The sequence below is a fragment of the Dermacentor andersoni genome, chromosome 9 (genome assembly GCF_023375885.2).
Source record: "Dermacentor andersoni chromosome 9, qqDerAnde1_hic_scaffold, whole genome shotgun sequence".
In the NCBI taxonomy this organism is placed as follows: domain Eukaryota; kingdom Metazoa; phylum Arthropoda; class Arachnida; order Ixodida; family Ixodidae; genus Dermacentor; species Dermacentor andersoni.
This window is the reverse complement of record NC_092822.1, coordinates 116,196,495-116,209,452: the sequence shown is the minus strand read 5'-3', so window position 1 is coordinate 116,209,452 and position 12,958 is coordinate 116,196,495. Positions and strand designations below refer to the sequence as shown.

General features: G+C 48.4%; 1 pseudogene; it reads right to left on the bottom strand.

The window, feature by feature from the left end:
- LOC140213350 (uncharacterized) overlaps positions 1–7,934 on the bottom strand; it is a 31,731-nt pseudogene extending 23,797 nt beyond the window's left edge.
- Positions 7,935–12,958: the final 5,024 nt, after the last annotated feature.

The window sequence follows — 12,958 nt, the reverse complement described above, 5'->3', positions numbered from 1 at the left end:
ATTAATCCCCCTAATCCTCCTTCATTCACTTTAATTCACCCTAGCCCACCATAATCCTCTTTAATGCACCTTAATCCACCCTTATCCTTCTTCGTGCACTTTAATCCACCCTAATCCACTATAATCGTCCTTAATGCACCTCAACGCACCTTCATCCACCTTTATCCAACCTCCCTTATGACCTTAATCCACCTTCATCACCCTAATGCACCTTTATCGACTTTAATCCACCTTAATCCTCCTTAATACACCCGAATTCATCTTAATCCAATCACTAATCAATCATTACTTTGCTAATAATTAATCATCTCTTATACGCGGCTGCATATGCTTTGGTTCGCTTCCCGCCTTCCTTCGGTCACGCGATATTTTATGTAGCTCACAACGGGACCTTGAAACAGAGGTCTAAGGCTTTCGTTTAATAAGCCACACACAAAGGGATGTGTCACAATGAATACTAGATCAGACGCACGAAGTAAAGCGTCTGATCGTGTGGCAGAAAAATTGTCTGGAGTATAGAACTCGCCTCAAAACTTCCTTTAAACCAGTATACCCAGTTCATACGGCTTTAAGAAAAAACCAACCTCCTCATAAACGTTGCCTCCAGCATTATCGATGCTGTTATCAGCATTTCTCAAAATTTTCAACCCCACTGGTGCACGCAACTGGCCCAAAATAACAGACCTCCATAGAATCCTGCGGTCCGTCCGCGGGAGCCCAGGAGGAATAGCGTGCCGTGCGCAGCCAACGGGCGAGGAGAATCGAGGAGGAAAGCGCCGTGAGGAGGAGAGTGTCGCTACTTTCAAATTATCAAGGGGTTTTATTTCATCCTAGACGCCAGCGCTCGTTTCTCCCCTGGCGGAACGATTTCATCTCCAACGGGTGTAGGTTTCCGCCGCCGCTTCCCTCGGTCGCGCCCGCGTTCGGTTCGCGCTGCGCGCGAAACGTCTCTTGTTTGCGACGGCGCCTCTTCGGATGACCGGAAATTATTATTGTGTTGTTAACTGTCACGACAGGAATGTAAACACGAAAGGGTTGTTGCCACCAGTGAAATTCTGCCGATTCACAAGAAAATGGTACGAAATAAGCAGACGACACACATGGATTACTGCGGTGCGCCGAGCGAAGTAAACAACTGGAAAACGAAGCGAGCTCGTTCATTGATCACTCCTGAGTGTATGACGGTTTTTATATGTAACCCACATGAATTTAATAATTACTCGGTACATAATCCTTTTATTCATATAAAAACTTTAAGTTGTTCGACGAGCGCTTGTCCTGTCGTCTTTCTCGTGTTTCGTTTATGTATGCGCTGCCCAAGAATGGAAACCACTTCTGTTGTATGCGCTAGCAGTGGCCGAACTTCACGCGTGCCGAGAAAGTGAATATGTGCACGATGCATTGAGCGTGACCAGAGTTCATTCCCGCTTCAACACTGCACCGATCGATCAAGTTGCTGGACGATTCACGCCAGCGTCTTGGTCGCGCCGGCATTGCTGAAGCAGGAATGATTACTAATACTTTCAACTTCCGTCTCTTGAGCACTGTTAAAAAATGGCCAAGCTGTCTACACTGCTGCTTCTATTCCATATTGTAGGGGACGCACTAGTTAAAGTTGTGTTCGCATGTCATACTTGTGCTATGCAGCGACATATTTTTGAGAGCAGCATTCCGGGCAAGTTGGTAATCCATTACTTAAATGATATTGCGCGACAAAAAACGACACGAACGTGAGAGACGACACACCAAGCGCTTGGTGTGTCGACAACATGCGCTTGGTGTGTCGTCTCTCACGTCCGTGTCGTTTTTTGTAGCGCAATATCATTTAAGTCATCGATATATTTTGTTTATTTCCGCACAGTGTCGATGGAAGACCGTTGTCGCCATCAGAGACAACACGGATTTGTAGCAAACATATTGTGAGAAACTGCAAAAATGACTTTAGCTCGTATGTGCCGTATGTATGTGCCGCATCGTATGTGCTGACGATTTTTCCGGCGGTACATACGATGTCGTTTCCAATCAATTGCTCAGCGTCACTTACATGGTTAAGCAGACGCTGCCCTTTCGCCGCATTGCAGCCATAAAAACAATCGTCAAGCGTACCGATCTTCTTAAAGGCAAATAGAAGCGTGTACAGTCTGTTTCACACTTAGGGGAAAACTCGGAACGTATTGCATCGCGATGCGGCAAGCAATGGATTCGTGCGGTGGCAGCAGCTCGAGCAGGCGCAGACGCTCGAGGGGCGGAGTCGTGATCTGAGTCGTCTGCTACGGCGGCGCGCGCTGGCCGCATTGTCGGGAAGCGTGCTACTGTCAGGGGCAGTGCACGTATATTTCTTCACTGTGTGTGCTACCGTAATAAGCAGCGACAAGACGCACTAAGATGTGCGCGCAACGTGTTCAGTCTTTGTTTGACTCGAAAGGAAAACAAAGCACTCAACAATGACAACTATGGGAGTCGAACACGATGAAACAAACGGATACGATTAAATGAATGTTTTAGGTTCAGACATTGAGCTGGAAATGATTTTTTCTCGACAATCATTCGCTACACCAGACAGACTCTGCCCGCCGGCGGGGAATTGGACACGTCACGCACGGAACTTCAGTATCTCGTCATGTCCCCAGCGGCAGCGATGACAGCGCTCATCCTGGAAGGAAGTGAAGTGCAGAATGACTTGATCAGGGATGTGTTCATTCGCAGCACGTCTCAGTCGGTGACGATGGTGGATCGAAGCCTATCCTCGGGCGACTGATAGAGGGGATGGTGCGCCAGCGATACTTTCAACGAGCCCATGACATTTTAAATGATGTTGGCGCCCGGGGATTGAGGCGGCCACTCCAAGAGAGTGACTGTGCGCTCTTCTAGCAGTTGTTGCACCACACGAACAGTGTGGATAGGCGACCTATCGCGTTAGAATATATAGTCGCCTTCCAGAAACGGGCCGTCAAGAATGTATGGAATCAGTACGTCGTCTATGACTGCCCTGCAGCGATGAACTTACCTTCGAGGCATATCAGTTGGCGTCGCACAACGCATAGTAAAGAATACCGGCTCATTTCACGCCGTAACGATGAGATCGGCGCCCTGCAACTGATAGTAGAACGTTTAGCAACAATGCGGCCAGCGCGCGCCGCCGTTGCAGACGACGCCGTTCAAGATCCCGCCCCTTGAGCACCTGCGCGAGCTGCTGCCGCCGCCTGACTCAAGCGCTCGCCGCATCGCGATGCAATGCGCTCCGAGTTTTCCCCTAAATGTGAAACAGACTGTACACCGCCCTTCACGCGCGCACACGTAGGCACACACCGCGCGCGGCGCGAAACGTGCCCAAACACGCGCAGTGCAGGAGGCAATCAAGGCGGCGCGAACGAGAGATGGGAGAGGGGTACCACCCGCTAATAGAATTTTGCTTCGCATGCGGCGCTCTCAACACCGGCGCAGCAGCGCCGCTCTCGGTGCCGTTCTTGTCTATTGCGGCTGTGTTTCAAGTTGTGTGGTAGCATAGCTAGGGACGAATGGACCCACGGGCGTTTCTTGCATTAGTACCTAGGCTAATGGCGTTGTTAGGGAGAAAAAGTGCCCAGAGTCGAGGTGCCGGCGTGGTTCACGTCCTCCCGAGTGGCGGCGCTACAGTCGAGGGCCCTGCTGCCCTGGAAAATGAATTACGCCAACCGGGCTCCTCACGTTTCTTTCTTTGACACGCTGCACCTTCTATAGTACTGCTAGAAGTCCACGCGAGGCCTCCGAGACGAGAAGCATGAGCGCACCGGTGCATGTGAACGCTGAGAATTGTTCCCTTGCTTGACTGCACACTCAGTGGCGTATACTCAGTGACCCAAGCTTGCGAGAGGTTCACTGAAGAGCGGCACATACCGAGTGCATTTGTGGCGCAGCCTACTAATGTGTCGGGTCGCAGTCCTTGAGGAACCTTTGTGACGTGGGCTTGTTTCTGCTCACCACTGGATAAATTTAAACTATCTCTTTATTTATTGTAGAGCGGCACATAACTTGCTACCGAAGTTTGTGTCGAAGACCTTCGTTGAGTGGCCACACACCTACTGACACATACCCAGTGACCCAAGTTGACATAAAGGGGTTAATTGGAGACCCACACAGAGCGAGTGGCACATAACCAATACTCCAAGTGGGCGTCAGTTTTCTTGAACAGCAGTATCTGCATACCCAGGCCCGCATCTACAGCGACTCATGTCGGCACGAAAGAGAGAGAGAGTAAAACTTTATTCAATCTAAATAAAATAAGGCACGATGGTTGGAGCCCCTATTCCAGGGCCCCACTGGCACGAAAGAGGTTCGTTGAGAAGCGGAACGTCTGTACACATTGCCACATACTCGGTGACCCAGGTTGGTCCGATGGTTGGTTTCGAACCCTAGGTTACCTGAGCACAGCAGCCCGATGTGCTACCAATTCGAACACTGTCTACCCAGTGACCCAGAAAGGCGGGGAAATGCTTAGACAGACAGACAGATAGATAGCGCCCGGAAAGTATGTGAAGTACCCAAAGAATGCTAATGCATTTAAGGGGGTACGTGGCTTTGAAAATCAACTTCCTTATTTCTTCATGGATTTTGATTAAAATTGGCACAAATGTTTAGAATGTCTCCCTGGTGCTTCCATAAAAGTTTCAGAGTGATACCTTTAGAATATTTTATTAAATTTGATTCAGCAGAATGTTTCAACCTCGAACTTTGTGAAGAGCCTTGGGAACTTAAAGAACCTGATAGAAGGCTTGTTAAGTACTAACTACATAGCTAAATGCACGCTGAAGGTCGTGACATTCTTGCTTTTTTTTTCAACACAAATTTTTTGGAGTGTCATTTTTTATGTTACCTTCGTATCAAGCACACTTTCGGGATGAACGAATAGCCGCATCATAAATTTATAAAACGTCAAGGCCTAAAAGCATGAATGTCACGACCTGCACTGTAGCCCAAGGAACAAGACAAAAAACAGTCAGAATAAGCCAAACGGTAACAAAGAAAGCAGCTGCACAAACTGAGCAGAAAGGCAAAAACACAGTTTTGAGAAAAATTTGCCTTGCCTCCACTCTTCCAAAATGCACCAGGATTGTATTCCTTGGTGTCCTTAGCACAGCGGGGCTTCTTGGGCATGCGGCCTTTTATTTGATGTTGTTTCGATGCCTTTTTTTTTCGTAGGGCATCCTTTTCTGCAGCTCTTTGAAGGGAATGCTTTCCTGGCTTCAAGCCAAGTGAGGCACAAAACTGTCTGTATGCACGAAGCGTTCCGGCGTTGCACTTGCAGACTGCCTCATCGGCAGCTGTCTCCGCTGCGATCAATGAAGCATTTTGCTCTTTTGGTAGAATTGAGCAAATGACAGAGTGGAGTCTCTCGGCTGCATTCAGTCTTCTTGCCTTGGCAACAGCTGAGTAGCTGAGGATCCGAGAGGCGTTGATACACAGGCAGCAACGCAGCTTAAACATGTGTTGCCAATTTGTACTTGTGTTCTGGCGGAGCTTTACCTTCAGCTTCTGCAGCCCGGTGTCTGCACGAGCTCAGGGGTCCTGGAGGGCAGAGCTCATGATGAGGGTCTTTATCTGTTGAAGTGATATGATAGAAGGTTGCCATTGTGGCCCTTTGCATATCATCTACTTCACTATTGTTACGTATGGCCATGCCCTAATAATTGGTGAGCTTTTTGATTAGGTCTTGGGTCAGGCCACCCTTCCCTCCAATTGGTTTACTTCTACTTTTTGAGACAAGTGTTCGCAGGGCTGTACCCATCCTCTTTTTCACTTGACTGATACAGTCCTCTTTGGTGAATGTAATGAAGCCATAAGCCTTGTCTTCACAAAGGGCCTGGAAAGTACGGCTATCCCCATCACAAACAATAGACGTGTAGCGGAGGTCATTCCTTTCCAGTCACCTGAACAAGATCAACGCTGCCTCGACCTCCATTCGGCTTGAGTTTGCATCGGTGTTCTTTTGGCACACGTGATTCTCTTTCCATTCACTGTAGCCTTCATCGTTTTCTTTCGGCCCAAGCGTGCATCCATGGCATCTGTTCGAGAGCACAACGCAGTCAAATACCAGACCAGCGTAAAATTCAATTATTGTGGCCACACCAATATGCGATGCATGACCACGTGTGATCCATGTCCCGTCGTAGACTACTGTCAACATTTTTTGTGAATGCCAGGTCCATTTCGCTGTAAACTTTCTGCACGGCTGCCACAGCATCAGAAAAGAGACTTGCCGCAGCCATCTCACCAGCAGGCCTGAATTTTGATTTCAGATGTCTTTGGAATGTCTTATGGTGCAAGCCTCTGTGTGAAACGTTCATTACTGACCAAAAGTCAGTCAATGCAGTTGCCCCTCTGCCGGTGGTTTCAATTACTTGCATTGCATGCATATTCAGGTCAAAAGCCTTACCACCCGCTACTCGCGGCGATGGCCATTCACTTGCAACAATGCCGCAGGCATTGCAGGTCAGTAGCATTCGTGCAGCCAATCCATGCCTTGTTCCCAAATGAACAGTCAGTCCCGGCTGAGAGCATTCTTGGCACAACGCATTCTTGTACAAAGCATTCAATGCTGTGACCTGCACCACCAAAAACTCATCCGCCAGCTCCACATCGGCACAACTTCTTCTCTCACCTCTGAGCTTCATTTTTCTCTCGGTCGCCGAAGCAGAATTGAGTGATGCTTGCACTGTCTCGGCTCGCCCACGAGAAGCTTCTATCGATATGTAGTGCGGTTTCAAGTGAGCCTGAATTGTACTGCCGAATCTCGACTGCGTTTCATCCACGCTCGAGGTGCTTGGTCGCGGGTCCGAATCATCGGCGCGTGAAGTGCTTGGTCGCAGGTCCGAGTCGTCGGCGTGCGAGGTGCTTGGTCGCGGGTCCGAGACGTAGGCGCCCGAGGTGCTTGGTCGCGGGTCCGATAAGTCGGCGGCCGAGGTGCTTGGTCGCGGGTCCGATACGTCGGCGCCTGAAGTGCTTGGTCGCGGGTCCGAGACGTCGGCGCCCGAGGTGCTTGGTCGCGGGTCCGAGACGTCGGCGCCCGAGGTGCTTGGTCGCGGGTCCGATACGTCGGCGCCTGAAGTGCTTGGTCGCGGGTCCGAGACGTCGGCGCCCGAGGTGCTTGGTCGCGGGTCCGAGACGTCGGCGCCCAAGGTGCTTGGTCGCGGGTGCGAGACGTCGGCGCCCGAGGTGCTTGGTCGCGGGTCCGAGATGTCGGCGCCCGAGGTGCTTGGTCGCGGGTCCGATACGTCGGCGGCCGAGGTGCTTGGTCGCGGGTCCGATACGTCGGCGCTCGAGGTGCTTGGTCGCGGGTCCGATACGTCGGCGCCCGAGGAGCTAGGTCGCGGGTCCGAGACGTCGATGCGAAAGATACGTCGTCGCGGGTCCAAGACGTCGGCGCGCGATGTGCTTGGTTGGGGGTCCGATACGTCGGCGCCCGAGGTGCTTGGACGCAGATCTGAGACGTCGGCGCCCGAGGTGCTTGGTCGTGGGTCCGAGACGTCGGCGCCCGAGGTGCTTGGTCGCGGGTCCGATACGTCGGCGCCCGAGGTGCTTGGTCGCGGATCCGAGACGTCGGCGCCCGAGGTGCTTGGTCGCGGGTCCGAGACGTCGGCGCCCGAGGTGCTTGGACGCGGATCCGAGACGTCGGCGCCCGAGGTGCTTGGTCGCGGGTCCGATACGTCGGCGCCCGAGGTGCTTGGTCGCGGGTCCGAGACGTCGGCGCCCGAGGTGCTTGGTCGCGGATCCGAGACGTCGACGCGCAAGATACGTCGTCGCGGGTCCAAGACGTCGGCGCGCGAGGTGCTTGGTTGCGTGTCCGAGGCATCCATACATAGAGGGAACTGCTGCTGTGTGTCCACGATGTCCGCGCCGCACTGAACATCAGCAGAATCAGCACTGGAAGCTGTTGACGACGCTTTACTTTTTGGCATAGAAGACTTGCGCTTACGGCTGCCAAATTGATGCGAAGTTTTGTATTTCTTCTTGCGCCGTCGCCGATCCGTGATCACAGCCGAGATCCAACGCGAAACTACGCCACGGAGCTTCAGAGCCGCTACCGTAACTATGGGGAGGCTGGTGATATGGGCGATGGAGAACGTAGCTGCTGGAAGAGCAGACGACGCGCAGCACTTCGCCCGCGGTTGCTAGGGGCAACCGCTCCGGAAACCAACGGGGGCGCGCGCCGTTGTCACGTGGCACGCGCCGCCAATCGGGAACCTTCGCGAGACCTCGAAACTTTTGCTTTTTCTGTATTTGTTTTCGCTCGGAAGAGGCCGGGATGGGCGGCAGATTTGAAGCTGAAGAAATGCTCTTTGTGTTGCGACCAAGATGACGGCGCTCGGTTGCGCCGTCAAGGAGATATCGTGGCTTGAAAAACACCGTCTTTTTGCGATTTCCGCAAAGCTTCTCGTCGCCGTGGCTGATACAACAATTTTTTAAAGCACTTCTAAGCGGTTTTCAGGGAAGATACTTTGGAATCAGGTAGAGAAAGGGTTATAAAAACTGAAAATGTTATTTTTGAAAAATCGGCTTTTCGGTCATTTTTCGCGATGCGAAAGCCGCGTCCCCCCTTAAAGAGGTCAATCATTTCAAGTGTCAAAGCTAAAGAATACAAGCTTCATGTCGTTTAACTGGACACAAGTGTGACACGAATAAGATGAAAAATGAGTGAATAATGAGCACTAAAAAAGAGACAGAACAGAGAGACCATGTAAGACCATAATATATATTTGTTCAGTTGAACCGTGTACATTGACCTTGTCTTCTTTATTGTGAACGCTCGGTTGACCATCTTTTTTTTTTTTTTTTTTTTTTTTTGCTGCAGTGGAAACATTAGCAACCTAGCATTATCACTGTTTCGCGCAAAAGTGTTATATGCCCCATTACTCGAAAATCCGTCGGCATCGACCTGACCCAATGATAGCACCAAAAAATGGCCCACGGAGCAAAGAGTAAAAACACATAAAAAATACTCGGATCGACGTCAAATTACTCAAGGAAGCTGTCGTAGAGTGTAAACAAAGTGAATTAATGGCTTCGAATAGAGAAAATTTGGTACATTTTGGCCTGGGTGGAAACTGAACCAGGGCCTCCAGGGTGCGAGACGTGCACGCTTCCTCGACGACATGGCGGCTCTGCGGTTCTGGCTGATTAGTGCACCTGGTGTGTGCGTCATTGGGCAAGTGACGGCGCAGCCAATGTGGAGGAGGTGGTGCTACGTCATTATTGTATAAAATGAGCGCGTTCATGACGTTCCGATGTCTGCAAACGGTATGATCCTTTCGCATTCGCACATGTAAGCAGTGTTAAAGTGTCTGTGCTGAATTTTACTTTTATAAACTTAGTTGGAAATGGTCACAAGGTAACTATGAGCACAGCATAGTTTGTTAATTATGCAATGTGTGCAATGGATAATTTTCTGCGTACCTTTGCAGAAGGCAGCACTTCGGAATTTTTATGTAACACTGTTAGAAGTGCATCTTTTAGTGACTATAGTTTTGAAGACTGTAGCAGGTTGTCCAGTGATTCACAATTTAACAAGTTGAATTAAATAGCATAGAGCTTTTTCTGCGTTTCTATGAGGTGCTGTACTGGAAACTGCCTTCAACTAGTATTAAAATTATCATAGCTGGCTAAAATTCAAGCAATGACAGATACCAGAACAAGAGTTATGACTACCAACTAAATTTCACCAGTTAGCTTCTCGCTAATTCAGTACCATTGAGATAATACAACCAGAGTGTGCAGTCGTATATTTTTCATTTATTTACTGCGAAATTAGCAATAGTATTACCGAGATTGTTCTTGTGATCCCAAAATCAGCCAATATTTGTTGGCGGGCTATTGAGGAAAAGCTCCCCATAGCGCCCATTCATTGAAATCACTAACCCCAAGGGCGCCACCATGTTACCTTGCTGTGCAGGCTCCGACCAGCGCGGACAATGAGATGCGATTCAAACGAGACGTGCAATCAAAAGCAGCCCCAGACCTTCCTCGGTATGGTGGGACTACCTAGTAGGGCTACCTACAAGCGCACACTTTCATGTACTGCAAATTTTATTCCGATAGCAATTATGTGAACACTCCAAGCGAATTTCTGCTGTCGTCGTCGTGATGTTCCGTATTAAGTGCAAACACGTTAACATCATCGCCGCATGCCGTATGTGCGAGTTAAAGCTTGTGAGGGTCAGCCGACGATAGTGGCTCAAATCTCGCGCGTGTGAGGGAGGAGAGCCGAATTGAAGCCATCTTCTGTCGCGCGTGAGGCACGAGCATGGAAGGGGGGGGGGGGGGGGTCGTCCTACTTTGGCGGCTGCTGCTTACGGCACGCCCACGTGGGCCCAGTCTTCAAAGCGATCTGCGATGTGGACAAAGTGCACGCGCCGCGTGCCGGTAGTTTCAGATGCGCTGTGCTTTCGACGTTTAGTTCGCATTGAGGCGAGACAACACGAAGGTCAATTCGCTCGCTGCTGCTGCCGCGTTTCCTCACTCCAGCATTTTGAGAGTGAGTTTCTGCGGTGATCGAGTGTGATGTGTTTATGTTTACCTGTGTGCACGTGACACCGTGCTTGGTAGTTCAGCTAGCAAGCGAATGTTTACAACTTCATATGGATGGTAAAAGTAATATACTCACTTCATATATAGCTCCCTACTAATTTGCTATCGCAAACGATGCTTCGCCTTTCAGGCGAAACTGTTTTTTTTAAATAAATACCCATTAGGTCTTTCTCAAAAATATACGGAATGAACCTTACACATTGTTTATATGCATGCGTTACAAGTAAATACTTATTTTTTGTCATAATTGTTCTTTGGCATTACAGAAATGGTTTTAGAAATTGTTAGGTTACAGAAATAGTTACACAAACATGGCAGCTAGTGCCTTTGCGGATGCCACTTTCTTTTTGCTCAGCTTTTTCTCTAGTTATGGTGGCTAGAGCTAGCATACTAACTCTATGTTAAGTGTATAACAGATGTGCTAGGGCCAATGCACAAGACCTAAGTTTCTAGGCGCAAAGCCTAGAGCTCATTGGTGCCACATGCTGCATTCTGTAGGCAAAGCCAAGCCAATCGCTTTAGCATCAGAAGCCAAATGACGCACATTGTATGTGTGAGCACAGCAGAGCAAAGTGCAGCATACATTTAGAAGGAATCCTGATGTTGCACTCATATTCGGATATGTGTTCTTTGAATGTCAGGTGCTGTCAGGCATAGGTGTTCCACAAATTTTGTTCTGCTATGTGCAAGGAAGACTGGACAAAGTAGCATACATCCATGCACAGAAACAGAGTCGGAGCACAAGCTTAGGGAGAAATATCTGAAGGCTTGTGTTTGTTTTAGGATTCCCACTGTGTCAGTACTCAAGACCTATTCGTGAACATGTCTTGAGCAGTGACTGGCATCAATTCCTAACATTTAAAACTTTCCTTACTAAAGAGAAATGATAAATCTGTGTAGAACGGTATTCTTTCTAATTTCATGCTAAGCAGGTTATTACATGAGGAAATCAAGGTGAATGCTCTACTTTGAAAAGGTTGCACTGAAATCTCAGCACTGGTATGCCAATGCAAGGTCACATATTTGAAAGTATTCTTTTCCACTTGAGACCCGGTGGCTTAGTAAAAGTTTTTCAAACTTGCCAAGTTACAGCTTTGGCACCTTTAGACTACAATCCAGTCAATCTTAACCGAGGAAAATTAAGTGGGCCTGGGTGGTTGCATTTTGGTGAGCTAGTGCAGAAATTTCAAGGGTACGTCGCCACCCACCTTTTGTTCTTGCGTCTTAGCTGGCTCATGAAGCTGTCAGAATAAGAGCAGCTCTTCTTGTATTGTAGGTAAGTAATTTACTAATTTACTGTTCAACTTATTTAAAATCTCATTGGAATATGCCCGATGTCTACCATTGCTACGACTCTGCCCCAGCAATGAGTATTCTATTTGGAAGTCCCTATTTCAAATAACTGAAAAGTATTTGCTGAACCAGCCAACGTATACTGACACGAAGTCATGCTCTCTTGTTTGCTTCTTTAACACATAGGTAATAGGAAACTGCCGTAACTGTGGTGGTACACTACAGTCTCCAGCAACTACCACACAATATGCCCAAGGCCATGCTACCTGTGGATTGCAAATCACATGAAAAAACAAGCCACAAGAATGGTTTCAATGAGTGCATGGCATGACCAGCACTTATCACGCAGTACCTTACATGGAGCTGCTCAGCCTTTACCAGGAGCAACTTCAGTATTTATTCAAGTCTTCACCAGAAAGACTATTCAAGCATTTTATTAAATCTGGGGCACAGTATGTTGCCTCTGTGTTGACCACTGTCTACATATTTTGTTTTCATAAGCAACATAAAGCTTGACAATGCAAATTTTATGAAATACCCATGCAAGCACACATACACATTACGGTTATAGAAGTTAACACATATACAGAAAAACAAAACTGAACACTACCATAGTATTTGAGTGTAAGAATCTAAAAAAAGAAAGAAATTGCAACTAATGTCTTCCATTTGAGACAGTGCAAATATGCACTGACAGATAACATTGCACACAAAACATCCAAATACACTACATCAAACTTGTCAAACTTCCTTAAGTAATTTTGTCAGGCGATCACGAAAGAAACAGACTCCGTGTCACTTGATGGTTTGATCAGTTGTTATGGAGAGCAATAACTTCGCACAGAAAGTAAGTCTGGACATTTGATGCAAAAGCAAAGTGCCAAACGAGATACAAGCAAGAATGTAAAACTAAGTACTATCCCCTCGATTAACTGCACAAACAAGCTGCTCTCTGCTACTGTTCAGCCATTGAACCATGCACACAAACAGAAACATCAATGACTTGCATAAGGCAATTAGCCTCGTACATCACAACTCATGCGCTAGGCCTAGCATGCTAGGCTTAGCACCTAACCACTACACCTAGTCTTTCGTAAATGCCACA